The sequence below is a fragment of the Pyricularia oryzae genome, chromosome 3 (assembly GCF_000002495.2).
Source record: "Pyricularia oryzae 70-15 chromosome 3, whole genome shotgun sequence".
Taxonomy (NCBI): Eukaryota; Fungi; Ascomycota; class Sordariomycetes; order Magnaporthales; family Pyriculariaceae; genus Pyricularia; species Pyricularia oryzae.
In genome coordinates this window covers 6,342,068-6,356,312 of record NC_017849.1, presented here as the reverse complement: position 1 = coordinate 6,356,312, position 14,245 = coordinate 6,342,068, and positions in this window count along the sequence as shown.

The window sequence follows — 14,245 nt, the reverse complement described above, 5'->3', positions numbered from 1 at the left end:
GTCGTGATTCTGAGGGTAGGTCTAGGGGCCTGATCCTCACGTGATTCTGAGGGTAGGTCTAGGGGCCTGATCCTCACGTGATTCTGAGGGTAGGTCTAGGGGCCTGATCCTCACAAAAACTAACCAAGAAACACGAACCAAGGACAAAGAAAAGGAGCACGAAGTCACGTGGTAATAAAATAAAAAACCCTAACCCGATTACCAAAACAAAAATAACCACGATTATTGCCAAAAAAATGATTAGCACAGCCGTAATCACCCCAAAATAATTATAATCATTTACACAAAAATAATCACATTTGGAACATAATGTCACGGGCAGGCAGGGCGGACAGGTAGGTGCGGGCGATCAGGTAACAGGACAGAGTATATTGGCTATCTAGTCTTCCAGGTACAGGGTAGCAGGTGGTTGTTGACGAAGACGTAGCTCGAGGAGCTACATATCGGAGACTGCAGAGATTTCGCGTAGATATACGCGCGCGAGGCGCTCGGCCCTCGCGCCTTCACGTGACAGGGGTCATGACTAAGCGACAGCCCAGTGGCTGTCCTTCAGGTCTGTGACAGTATTCCCCCCTTCCAGGCCGAGCTCCGTCACGGCCGGGGCCCGGGCTTATGGGGGTATCGACGGTGGAAATTCTTTACCAATTGAGCAGCGTTTTCCAGGTAATCGGCAGGTTCAGTCGTGGGTTCGCTATATCCAGCCCAACGGACGATATATTTCAGCCGGCGGCCTCCTCGGCCGCGGGTTTCCCAAAAGGAGTCGAGGATCTCTTCGACTTCGTATTCTCTCTCACCTTCCACTTCCAAATGGGGTGGCGGTGCAGGTTGTTGGCCCGGCAGGGGCTCAACGTCAGCAGGTTTTAGTCGGTTTATATTGAAAACAGGGTGTACTCTCATAGACGACGGCAGGTCCAAACGGTAGGCGTACGGGCTAATCACTTCAGAAATTCGGAAGGGTCCCAAGTTCTTCCAATCCAGTTTCTTCTGCGGGCGGGCGGTCTGGATGTTCCGTGCGTCTAACCACACATATTGGCCGACGGTAAGCCGGCGGGCCGGGGTACGGTGTCGGTTCGCCTGTTCTTCGTAACGGGCTTGGGCGGCGGTCATTTCGGCGCGGGCTTGTTCCAGAATGGCTTCCATTCGGGCGGCTAGCTTTTCGGCATCCCGCTGGGCGGGCAAAGGCTGGTTCAGGGGTACCGGCTCGAATCCCATGCGGGGATGGAATCCGTAAGTCGCGTAAAACGGGGAGGTTCCGGTGGTCTCGGACTTGTGGGAGTTGGCTGTGAATTCGGCGAGGGGAAGCCAACTTTCCCAATCATCTTGCAGGTAGGCCACATAAGCTCTCAAATATTGTTCCAGGGACGCGTTAAAACGCTCGGTCTGTCCGTCAGTCTCGGGGTGGTGAGCAGTGGATAGCAGGCTGTCGATTTTCAAACGGGTTGTCAGGTGTTTCCAAAACTTCGACACGAATTGGGTGCCTCTATCCGAAACTATCGTCAGGGGCAACCCGTGTAGTTTCCATACGTGGTGTAGGTACAGGTTGGCGGTGTCCTCGGCATTGCAGGTCCCTTTACAAGGGACGAAGTGTCTCATCTTAGTCAGGCGGTCTACGACCACTAGGATGGCGTCGTGGCCGTTGCTTTGCGGCAAATGTGTGATAAAATCCATCGACAGGTGTTGCCATGAGCGTTCAGGAGTGGGCAGGGGTCGCAGGAGGCCCTGGTGGCCTTCGCGGGACGGGTTGATTCGGCGGCAGGTCTGGCATTTCTTTACCCATAATGATACGTAATGTAGCATTCCGGGCCAGTAATATTCTCGGGACAGCAGGTCGTAGGTTTTTGCTTTGCCGGGGTGACCGGCGACGGGGGAGTCGTGGCAGCGGCGCAGGATCTCGGCTTTCAGATTATTCGAATCGGGTACGTACAGTCTATTGCGGTAATACAAATAGCCGGATCGTTCTTCGCATTCGGCCAATTGCAGCTTGGGGTGGCGGTCGGCGCCTGTCCTCAACGCTTCTAGGGCAGATTGCGTTATCGGGTCGGATTCGTATCCGGCGTCTAGTAGCTCTATCAGGTGTCTTGGCAATAGGGGTTTGTTTTGGCGGATTATGGGTTGTAACCGGGTGGGGCGGGCAGGTAAATTGTGTTCTTTCAGTACGACTTGTGTTTGGTGTTTAAGTCGTTCATCCCCCTCCTCAGGCATATCCTCTGACCTCCTGGTTAGTGCGTCGGGTTTCGCTCCTTGTTTCCCGGGTCGGTAGGTGATACGGAAATTAAATCTTGACAGGAATTCGGCCCATCGGGCTTGTCGGCGGTTGAGCATTTTCGTCGTCGTGAAATATTCCAGGTTGCGGTGGTCCGTAATTACTTGGACCGGGGACGACGTCCCTTCGAGTTCCGGGCGCCATTCTTCAAAACAGCGGATAATGGCTAGCAATTCTTTGTCGTAAATCTCGTAATTGCATTCGGTAGCTGTGTGTTTTTTCGAAAAGAACGCGACGGGGCGGAGTATTCCGTCGTCGCCGTATTGTGACAATATTCCCGCAGAAACATAATCGGAAGCGTCGGTCTCCAGGATCACATCCTTTTCCCAATCGAAGTGCGCCAGTACGGGGGCTTCGGTAAACTTTCTCTTCAGCAGTCGGAAGGCGGTTTCGCAGGCGCTATTCCATTCGAATGCGACGTCTTTCTTGGTCAATCTCGTCAAAGGGGCTACGATCTTTGAGAAATCTCGGATAAAGCGCCGGTAAAAGTTGCCAAACCCCAAAAATGCTTGTACGTCAGTAAGCTTTTTGGGTGTTTGCCAGTCCAGGACAGCGGTGATTTTTTCAGGGTCCATTTTTACGCCTTCGACGCCGACCAGCAGGCCCAGGAACTTGGTTTCCGTCACGAAGAATTCGCACTTCGCGGCGTTGGCGTATAGCCCGGCTTTCCTCAGGGCTTCCAGTACGAGTTTCAAATGTTCTTCGTGTTCTGTTCGGGTGCGGCTATAAATCAAAATGTCGTCCAGGTAGGCTGTACAAAATACGTCTAAGTATTCGCGCAGGGAGTCGTTTATATATCTCTGGAACGTCGCGGGGGCTCCCGTTAGCCCGAAAGGCATGACTAGGCTCTCGTATAAGCCGAATCTCGTGCGGAATGCCGTCAGGTATTCTTCCCCCTTTTTAATCCGAATATTGTTAAAAGCGGAAACGATATCGATTTTCGAGAAGAATTTCATGCCGGCCAGGTTGTTCAGGGTCTCTCGGACTAGCGGCAGCGGGTAACGGTCTTTTACGGTAATGTTATTCAGCGCGCGGTAATCCACGCAAAACCTCAACCCTCCTCCCTGCTTCTTCACGAACAAAACGGGCGAGGCGACGGATGACGAACTGGGTCTGATAAACCCTTTTTTCAACTCTGCGGTCAGCCATTCCTTAAGGGCTATCAGCTCTTCGCGGGACATGGCGTACAGGGGGCCGAACGGCGGCGTTTTTCCTTCTATAAGCGGGATATGGTGGTCGGACGGTCGGTGTGGGGGCAGCTTCTCGGCTTCTTGCGGGGAAAATACGTCCGCGAATTCCCGGATTGTTTCGGGCAGGGTCGGCCCGTTCCTATTTTGGGGGTCGGCGGCTAGGACCTCATCAATCTGTTTCAAGGTTACGGCGTACAGTCGGCAGGATCGGCGGCGGGCGTACATGCTCGCGGCTTGCAGGGAGATAGGGGCGATATCCATTTCGCGGAGGGACGGCGGTCGGTCAGCCTGGTACTGGGGGCGGCTTTTTTTTGGTACGGCGTGTAAAGCTTTAACCTTCTCCGGTTTGTCGGGCATATTGCAGTGTCGGCGGCAATAGTCGCTGTCAAACGTAATAACGTGTGACGCGAATCCAATCGTTGGATCGTGCTGCTTTAGCCAAGGCATTCCTAGCACAATGGGGTAGTGGGCTAGCTGTGTGACGAAGAACAGCGCGTTTTTCTGGATGTGGTCCTTGATTCTCAATTGTCCTCGGACATAATGGGTGCACTTCCCACTTTCGGCGGTCCTTCCGTCGAATACTTCGATGTCGAATGGGTTTCGCAGCGGATACATTTGTAGTTGGCGTTCTTCGGCCCATCCTTGGTCGAGGAAGCATTTTCCTTCCGCACCGCAATCGGTGAGGGCATAGGTTGGGAGGTTTTGGCCCCCCACTGTCAGTTCGGCAGGCAGGATCATCAGGTCGGATCGTTGGTTATATTCCTCTTCAACGGGGAACCCGTGAACGGCGGCGGCAGAGATGCGGATCGCCGGCGGTCTATGCGCGGCCTTGGCGGCCTGGGGGCGACTTATCCCAGGCGGGCTCCGTTTTTCGAACTTCGGCTGCTGGAGCGGCTGGCGTCCGAGCCGCGGCGGGGGTTTTCAGGGAGTTTGGTTTGCATCTGGCGCGGGGACCTGGACCTAGACCTGGATTGTTCGATCCCGGCCTGGTGCAGCCGCGTGCGGCGGGTATCCGGTTCTGGGCATTTGGCAACAAAATGTTCTTGGGATCCACAGCGGTAGCATAGCATATTTTCTTTGCGGTTGTGGCGGCGTTGGCTGCTTAGGTCCATGGGGTCGTTAAACGGAAATTCCGCGTTTGGCTTGGGGGCGGCCCGCGGTATGTCGGTTTGGGTCCGGGGGGCCGCGCGCGCGGGGGGCGCTGCGGTCCGAGGGGTACGTGTCTGTCTGTTTTTATACTGCTGGTGCTGGCGGTAGCGGTTATCCAAGCTTTGCAGGTGTCGGGTAAATTCGTGGTACTGGCGGGATGGGGCGGGGTTGTGGAGGAGCATGTCCTGGAGCTCTTCCGATATTCCCTGGAATAGAAGAGGGGGGAGGGCATCCTCCGGCATTTCTCCTTCCAGAGACAGGCGTTGGAACTCCGACAGATACTCGGCGAAATCTACGTTCCGCTGCTTCAGGGCGTATAATTTGTTTTGTGCGTTTTGGACGTGGTCGGGGTCCCCGAATGCCTCCTCTAGGTATTGGAGGAGATCCGTATAATCTCCGAATTGGGGTGTGCCTCCGACCATTTTGGGCAGGATCAGGTTGTACGCTTTACCGGACAGTCGACCGGCTACATAAATCAGGCGTGATTCGGGGTTGGGGAAGCGGTCTTTGTTTGAGGTCATTTTCCCCCGGATTTGGGTGGCGAAGCGGCGGAGGTCGGAGCGGGCGCCCGTAAATTTATCGGGGTCTGGAAGTCGTTCAGAAAGGCGGGCGGAGGCGGGATGTTCGGAAGCAGGCGGCGGAGTCGTTCCCATAGGAGTAACCATAAGGGGTTCAACAGGCGTGTTGGTAGTTGGGGCGGGGGTGGTTATGTGTACCGTGGGTAGCGTTACGGTCCGAACTTCCTTCAGTTCGGACCGTGTTTTCTCTAATTCGGCGAAAGCGGCATCCCGGGAGGTTATGGCGGAGGCCTTTTCCATGGCCATGGCCAGAATGTCGGCCTGCGCCTTGTCGCGGACACGGTCCGTTTCGGCGCGGGCGCGTTGGGTCTCGGCTTCCTGCATTTCTAGGCAGGAGTTCAGGCGGACGTTGCTATCGTGCAATAGTTGCAGCTTTTGGTAGGAATCGGAGATGTAAGACACCCATTGTTCAGGGTGTCCTTGTAGGTGTTCGATCAGTTCCTCGGTCGAATCGGTTAAGATCGGGGGTTGCAGTGACGCAGGCATCGCGGGCACCTAATGAAGGAGCTACGTAATGTCACGGGCAGGCAGGGCGGACAGGTAGGTGCGGGCGATCAGGTAACAGGACAGAGTATATTGGCTATCTAGTCTTCCAGGTACAGGGTAGCAGGTGGTTGTTGACGAAGACGTAGCTCGAGGAGCTACATATCGGAGACTGCAGAGATTTCGCGTAGATATACGCGCGCGAGGCGCTCGGCCCTCGCGCCTTCACGTGACAGGGGTCATGACTAAGCGACAGCCCAGTGGCTGTCCTTCAGGTCTGTGACACATAATTTATATAAAACACGTTTATTACCATATAAATAAATTCGATTTTAGGATTATTTAACAGCAATCAAATTTTAATTAACCTTAATATTTATTTAAAAACGATTATAATTTTACCCCCAATTATTAAAAACCCCAATTACCCAACCAAACGTTCAATTGTTTTAACCCATTATATTTTATTATAAAAACAGGTTACCCGATATTTTAATCGTAATATTTTTAATTGTTTTTGTTAATTATATGCATTATTTTGCATGTAATAAGCCCACTTTTATTTGTATATAGCCAATTTTATTTAGTGCCGAAGTGGAGTGGGGAATGGTGGAATTCCGTTACTTTGTTAATGCAGGAATGCAATTTAAAGGTCAGCGAGTGGGGTTAGCTACCCTGTACCGGGTTTAATACCCACCCTGCACCTGCGAGTCAGCTACCCTGTACCGGGTTGAAAATTTCACCAAGTCAACGTTTAAATGCAAACCCAGAGATGGTTTGTATGCAAATGAGGGTGTTTTTTCAAAAACCCATACAAATTAGTTTTTCGGAAATTCATTCGCGGCACCGGAACCTTTTCTGGCGTGCGGACCCCCACTTCGATGTCGGAGAGTATGTAAGGGAAATAAAGCAAAATCTCCCCCAACCAATTATTTATCAGTACCAAAATTATAGTGCATTTCTACCTATTATTTAGCGCTTTTAGCACTGGTTATTTACCACGCCGCACCTAGGGTTTACCCCTATATCCCCTGTTAGCACCATTATTATTAACAGGTTATGAGCCCGGAAAGGTTCTAGCTAGTGCACTAAAGCGCACTTTGCATTATTGGAAAGCCCTGTTTTCAGGCTTTAATTTGGTTATTGTCGCATATCCGCAGCACGTATATTGACGAAGATATTGCTGTTTTTGTGCAAATTGTTGGTTATAGGTGCTACGTTAGCACCTATCCCCCCTGTAATTACAGTGAGGGGTCGCTATATTAGCGTTTGACTCAGGCCCAATTTTCAGGCACTGCAGCGCTCGCTCGATTGCAAATCCCAAAATTTTTGGTGTGGTTTTTATGGGTTGTGCATCGCTATTGCGATTGGTTCAAATTTTTAGTGCGTTAATTAGGGTTTGCGCTAACGAGTCAGGGCCAAAACCCCTGTATTCGCCCGCTAATAGCCCAGTGATCCACTAACCGAACGCTGCAAATTACCCTGCAGGTTACCCTGCACCCACCTAGCGAATTGAACTTTCGATCGCTAGTGCACCTGGATCGGTACAAATAATACCAGGGCACCCATTAATTGTGGATTTAGGGATTCCAACCCTGTATTTTCAGTGGATTCGATCATTGAAAATAGCAATAAGCCCTATATTTGGCAAGTATAGGCCTGTAACCGTTAGAAGGCAAACGGCTATAGAAAATCCTAGATTGGGGTATTTACCCTTAGGCGACTAGGTTAGTTTTTAACTATAATTCAGGCCACCCTACAATGGAAGACAGCCCTATGTCGGGCCTCCCAGGCCCAATTCCACCGGATAGGGGCCCTGAATCCAGCCCGAATGAAGTTCTAACCGCTAAATTACAGGCGCAAGACCTGCAATTAAAAGCGTTAACTACGCAATTGGATCAACTTCAGCACACAATTCAACAGTTAACATCTCTGTTGACGCTGAAAAATGGTGAACCCACTAGTTTTAGTGGTATTGCGGGTATTAATACCCCCAATAGCGGTAATCTGGAGGCCAACCCACAGATTTTTAGCGCTAATACCGCTACCGCACCACCTAATCCACCCGGTAACCTAATTCTAGGTGACGGGATAGGTAAAGAACTATCAAAACGGGTATTTTCCTTCCCCGAAAATTGCAAATTAGTAGGGGCTAGCAATTACGACCTGTGGAAACAGGCACTTATAGTACAATTCAGGGCTATAAAAGCTGCGGAATTTATTTCCAACCCTGAAATTGGCTATAGCCTACCGGAACATGAGCAATCAGTCCTATTATTGCTTATTAAAGACAGCCTAACCAAGGAACCTTTAGAATCCATTGCATGGCATTCCAGCCCTGTAACGGCCTATAAGACCCTGGAAGATAGCTATTCCGTTGCACCCGAGATTAGCAGAGACTCGCTATATCGGGAATTTCACGCCCTAAATTTTTCGAAATTTAGAGGGTCAATACCAGAATTTAACAGCCGTTTTAATTCCCTGGTAGCTAGATTAGCGAATGCCAACGTGCAAATTAGCCCTATCGATGTACGAAATCAATACCTTCGGGCCCTGGAGGGGACGTTCCCTACCTGGACCGAACGCCAACGCAGTACCCAACGGGCCCTGCAGGCTATAGGCCAAAATTCGGATCGATTAAATTTGCAATACCTTATGGCGGACCTTATATCCGAAAATTCGATTTCAGGCTCTACAACTGCCAAAGCCACTAATTACAGGGCTGAAGGTCGAAAATCAGGGAAAAAAGGCGCTAAAAAGGACGCTAAAAAGGAAAATAATGGGCAGGACGGCACCTCCAAATCACGAAAAAAGGGCAAATCAACCCCTAATTCGGATTCGGCTATTGCAAAAGATAATAAATCCTCCAATTCCAGCGAATCGAACGCTGGAACTTCCATGATTTCAATGGATTTCGAGTTATTTACGGGCTCGATTCCAGGTGACGTTAGCGTTTGCGCAGCGTATAACGCCCTGGAACAGGCAGGCGATTCGGGCGGTAATTTACCGTACCGGTGTCACGGGCAGGCAGGGCGGACAGGTAGGTGCGGGCGATCAGGTAACAGGACAGAGTATATTGGCTATCTAGTCTTCCAGGTACAGGGTAGCAGGTGGTTGTTGACGAAGACGTAGCTCGAGGAGCTACATATCGGAGACTGCAGAGATTTCGCGTAGATATACGCGCGCGAGGCGCTCGGCCCTCGCGCCTTCACGTGACAGGGGTTATGACTAAGCGACAGCCCAGTGGCTGTCCTTCAGGTCTGTGACAGTATTCCCCCCTTCCAGGCCGAGCTCCGTCACGGCCGGGGCCCGGGCTTATGGGGGTATCGACGGTGGAAATTCTTTACCAATTGAGCAGCGTTTTCCAGGTAATCGGCAGGTTCAGTCGTGGGTTCGCTATATCCAGCCCAACGGACGATATATTTCAGCCGGCGGCCTCCTCGGCCGCGGGTTTCCCAAAAGGAGTCGAGGATCTCTTCGACTTCGTATTCTCTCTCACCTTCCACTTCCAAATGGGGTGGCGGTGCAGGTTGTTGGCCCGGCAGGGGCTCAACGTCAGCAGGTTTTAGTCGGTTTATATTGAAAACAGGGTGTACTCTCATAGACGACGGCAGGTCCAAACGGTAGGCGTACGGGCTAATCACTTCAGAAATTCGGAAGGGTCCCAAGTTCTTCCAATCCAGTTTCTTCTGCGGGCGGGCGGTCTGGATGTTCCGTGCGTCTAACCATACATATTGGCCGACGGTAAGCCGGCGGGCCGGGGTACGGTGTCGGTTCGCCTGTTCTTCGTAACGGGCTTGGGCGGCGGTCATTTCGGCGCGGGCTTGTTCCAGAATGGCTTCCATTCGGGCGGCTAGCTTTTCGGCATCCCGCTGGGCGGGCAAAGGCTGGTTCAGGGGTACCGGCTCGAATCCCATGCGGGGATGGAATCCGTAAGTCGCGTAAAACGGGGAGGTTCCGGTGGTCTCGGACTTGTGGGAGTTGGCTGTGAATTCGGCGAGGGGAAGCCAACTTTCCCAATCATCTTGCAGGTAGGCCACATAAGCTCTCAAATATTGTTCCAGGGACGCGTTAAAACGCTCGGTCTGTCCGTCAGTCTCGGGGTGGTGAGCAGTGGATAGCAGGCTGTCGATTTTCAAACGGGTTGTCAGGTGTTTCCAAAACTTCGACACGAATTGGGTGCCTCTATCCGAAACTATCGTCAGGGGCAACCCGTGTAGTTTCCATACGTGGTGTAGGTACAGGTTGGCGGTGTCCTCGGCATTGCAGGTCCCTTTACAAGGGACGAAGTGTCTCATCTTAGTCAGGCGGTCTACGACCACTAGGATGGCGTCGTGGCCGTTGCTTTGCGGCAAATGTGTGATAAAATCCATCGACAGGTGTTGCCATGAGCGTTCAGGAGTGGGCAGGGGTCGCAGGAGGCCCTGGTGGCCTTCGCGGGACGGGTTGATTCGGCGGCAGGTCTGGCATTTCTTTACCCATAATGATACGTAATGTAGCATTCCGGGCCAGTAATATTCTCGGGACAGCAGGTCGTAGGTTTTTGCTTTGCCGGGGTGACCGGCGACGGGGGAGTCGTGGCAGCGGCGCAGGATCTCGGCTTTCAGATTATTCGAATCGGGTACGTACAGTCTATTGCGGTAATACAAATAGCCGGATCGTTCTTCGCATTCGGCCAATTGCAGCTTGGGGTGGCGGTCGGCGCCTGTCCTCAACGCTTCTAGGGCAGATTGCGTTATCGGGTCGGATTCGTATCCGGCGTCTAGTAGCTCTATCAGGTGTCTTGGCAATAGGGGTTTGTTTTGGCGGATTATGGGTTGTAACCGGGTGGGGCGGGCAGGTAAATTGTGTTCTTTCAGTACGACTTGTGTTTGGTGCTTAAGTCGTTCATCCCCCTCCTCAGGCATATCCTCTGACCTCCTGGTTAGTGCGTCGGGCTTCGCTCCTTGTTTCCCGGGTCGGTAGGTGATACGGAAATTAAATCTTGACAGGAATTCGGCCCATCGGGCTTGTCGGCGGTTGAGCATTTTCGTCGTCGTGAAATATTCCAGGTTGCGGTGGTCCGTAATTACTTGGACCGGGGACGACGTCCCTTCGAGTTCCGGGCGCCATTCTTCAAAACAGCGGATAATGGCTAGCAATTCTTTGTCGTAAATCTCGTAATTGCATTCGGTAGCTGTGTGTTTTTTCGAAAAGAACGCGACGGGGCGGAGTATTCCGTCGTCGCCGTATTGTGACAATATTCCCGCAGAAACATAATCGGAAGCGTCGGTCTCCAGGATCACATCCTTTTCCCAATCGAAGTGCGCCAGTACGGGGGCTTCGGTAAACTTTCTCTTCAGCAGTCGGAAGGCGGTTTCGCAGGCGCTATTCCATTCGAATGCGACGTCTTTCTTGGTCAATCTCGTCAAAGGGGCTACGATCTTTGAGAAATCTCGGATAAAGCGCCGGTAAAAGTTGCCAAACCCCAAAAATGCTTGTACGTCAGTAAGCTTTTTGGGTGTTTGCCAGTCCAGGACAGCGGTGATTTTTTCAGGGTCCATTTTTACGCCTTCGACGCCGACCAGCAGGCCCAGGAACTTGGTTTCCGTCACGAAGAATTCGCACTTCGCGGCGTTGGCGTATAGCCCGGCTTTCCTCAGGGCTTCCAGTACGAGTTTCAAATGTTCTTCGTGTTCTGTTCGGGTGCGGCTATAAATCAAAATGTCGTCCAGGTAGGCTGTACAAAATACGTCTAAGTATTCGCGCAGGGAGTCGTTTATATATCTCTGGAACGTCGCGGGGGCTCCCGTTAGCCCGAAAGGCATGACTAGGCTCTCGTATAAGCCGAATCTCGTGCGGAATGCCGTCAGGTATTCTTCCCCCTTTTTAATCCGAATATTGTTAAAAGCGGAAACGATATCGATTTTCGAGAAGAATTTCATGCCGGCCAGGTTGTTCAGGGTCTCTCGGACTAGCGGCAGCGGGTAACGGTCTTTTACGGTAATGTTATTCAGCGCGCGGTAATCCACGCAAAACCTCAACCCTCCTCCCTGCTTCTTCACGAACAAAACGGGCGAGGCGACGGATGACGAACTGGGTCTGATAAACCCTTTTTTCAACTCTGCGGTCAGCCATTCCTTAAGGGCTATCAGCTCTTCGCGGGACATGGCGTACAGGGGGCCGAACGGCGGCGTTTTTCCTTCTATAAGCGGGATATGGTGGTCGGACGGTCGGTGTGGGGGCAGCTTCTCGGCTTCTTGCGGGGAAAATACGTCCGCGAATTCCCGGATTGTTTCGGGCAGGGTCGGCCCGTTCCTATTTTGGGGGTCGGCGGCTAGGACCTCATCAATCTGTTTCAAGGTTACGGCGTACAGTCGGCAGGATCGGCGGCGGGCGTACATGCTCGCGGCTTGCAGGGAGATAGGGGCGATATCCATTTCGCGGAGGGACGGCGGTCGGTCAGCCTGGTACTGGGGGCGGCTTTTTTTTGGTACGGCGTGTAAAGCTTTAACCTTCTCCGGTTTGTCGGGCATATTGCAGTGTCGGCGGCAATAGTCGCTGTCAAACGTAATAACGTGTGACGCGAATCCAATCGTTGGGTCGTGCTGCTTTAGCCAAGGCATTCCTAACACAATGGGGTAATGGGCTAGCTGTGTAACGAAAAACAGCGCGTTTTTCTGGATGTGGTCCTTGATTCTCAATTGTCCTCGGACATAATGGGTGCACTTCCCACTTTCGGCGGTCCTTCCGTCGAATACTTCGATGTCGAATGGGTTTCGCAGCGGATACATTTGTAGTTGGCGTTCTTCGGCCCATCCTTGGTCGAGGAAGCATTTTCCTTCCGCACCGCAATCGGTGAGGGCATAGGTTGGGAGGTTTTGGCCCCCCACTGTCAGTTCGGCAGGCAGGATCATCAGGTCGGATCGTTGGTTATATTCCTCTTCAACGGGGAACCCGTGAACGGCGGCGGCAGAGATGCGGATCGCCGGCGGTCTATGCGCGGCCTTGGCGGCCTGGGGGCGACTTATCCCAGGCGGGCTCCGTTTTTCGAACTTCGGCTGCTGGAGCGGCTGGCGTCCGAGCCGCGGCGGGGGTTTTCAGGGAGTTTGGTTTGCATCTGGCGCGGGGACCTGGACCTAGACCTGGATTGTTCGATCCCGGCCTGGTGCAGCCGCGTGCGGCGGGTATCCGGTTCTGGGCATTTGGCAACAAAATGTTCTTGGGATCCACAGCGGTAGCATAGCATATTTTCTTTGCGGTTGTGGCGGCGTTGGCTGCTTAGGTCCATGGGGTCGTTAAACGGAAATTCCGCGTTTGGCTTGGGGGCGGCCCGCGGTATGTCGGTTTGGGTCCGGGGGGCCGCGCGCGCGGGGGGCGCTGCGGTCCGAGGGGTACGTGTCTGTCTGTTTTTATACTGCTGGTGCTGGCGGTAGCGGTTATCCAAGCTTTGCAGGTGTCGGGTAAATTCGTGGTACTGGCGGGATGGGGCGGGGTTGTGGAGGAGCATGTCCTGGAGCTTTTCCGATATTCCCTGGAATAGAAGAGGGGGGAGGGCATCCTCCGGCATTTCTCCTTCCAGAGACAGGCGTTGGAACTCCGACAGATACTCGGCGAAATCTACGTTCCGCTGCTTCAGGGCGTATAATTTGTTTTGTGCGTTTTGGACGTGGTCGGGGTCCCCGAATGCCTCCTCTAGGTATTGGAGGAGATCCGTATAATCTCCGAATTGGGGTGTGCCTCCGACCATTTTGGGCAGGATCAGGTTGTACGCTTTACCGGACAGTCGACCGGCTACATAAATCAGGCGTGATTCGGGGTTGGGGAAGCGGTCTTTGTTTGAGGTCATTTTCCCCCGGATTTGGGTGGCGAAGCGGCGGAGGTCGGAGCGGGCGCCCGTAAATTTATCGGGGTCTGGAAGTCGTTCAGAAAGGCGGGCGGAGGCGGGATGTTCGGAAGCAGGCGGCGGAGTCGTTCCCATAGGAGTAACCATAAGGGGTTCAACAGGCGTGTTGGTAGTTGGGGCGGGGGTGGTTATGTGTACCGTGGGTAGCGTTACGGTCCGAACTTCCTTCAGTTCGGACCGTGTTTTCTCTAATTCGGCGAAAGCGGCATCCCGGGAGGTTATGGCGGAGGCCTTTTCCATGGCCATGGCCAGAATGTCGGCCTGCGCCTTGTCGCGGACACGGTCCGTTTCGGCGCGGGCGCGTTGGGTCTCGGCTTCCTGCATTTCTAGGCAGGAGTTCAGGCGGACGTTGCTATCGTGCAATAGTTGCAGCTTTTGGTAGGAATCGGAGATGTAAGACACCCATTGTTCAGGGTGTCCTTGTAGGTGTTCGATCAGTTCCTCGGTCGAATCGGTTAAGATCGGGGGTTGCAGTGACGCAGGCATCGCGGGCACCTAATGAAGGAGCTACGTAATGTCACGGGCAGGCAGGGCGGACAGGTAGGTGCGGGCGATCAGGTAACAGGACAGAGTATATTGGCTATCTAGTCTTCCAGGTACAGGGTAGCAGGTGGTTGTTGACGAAGACGTAGCTCGAGGAGCTACATATCGGAGACTGCAGAGATTTCGCGTAGATATACGCGCGCGAGGCGCTCGG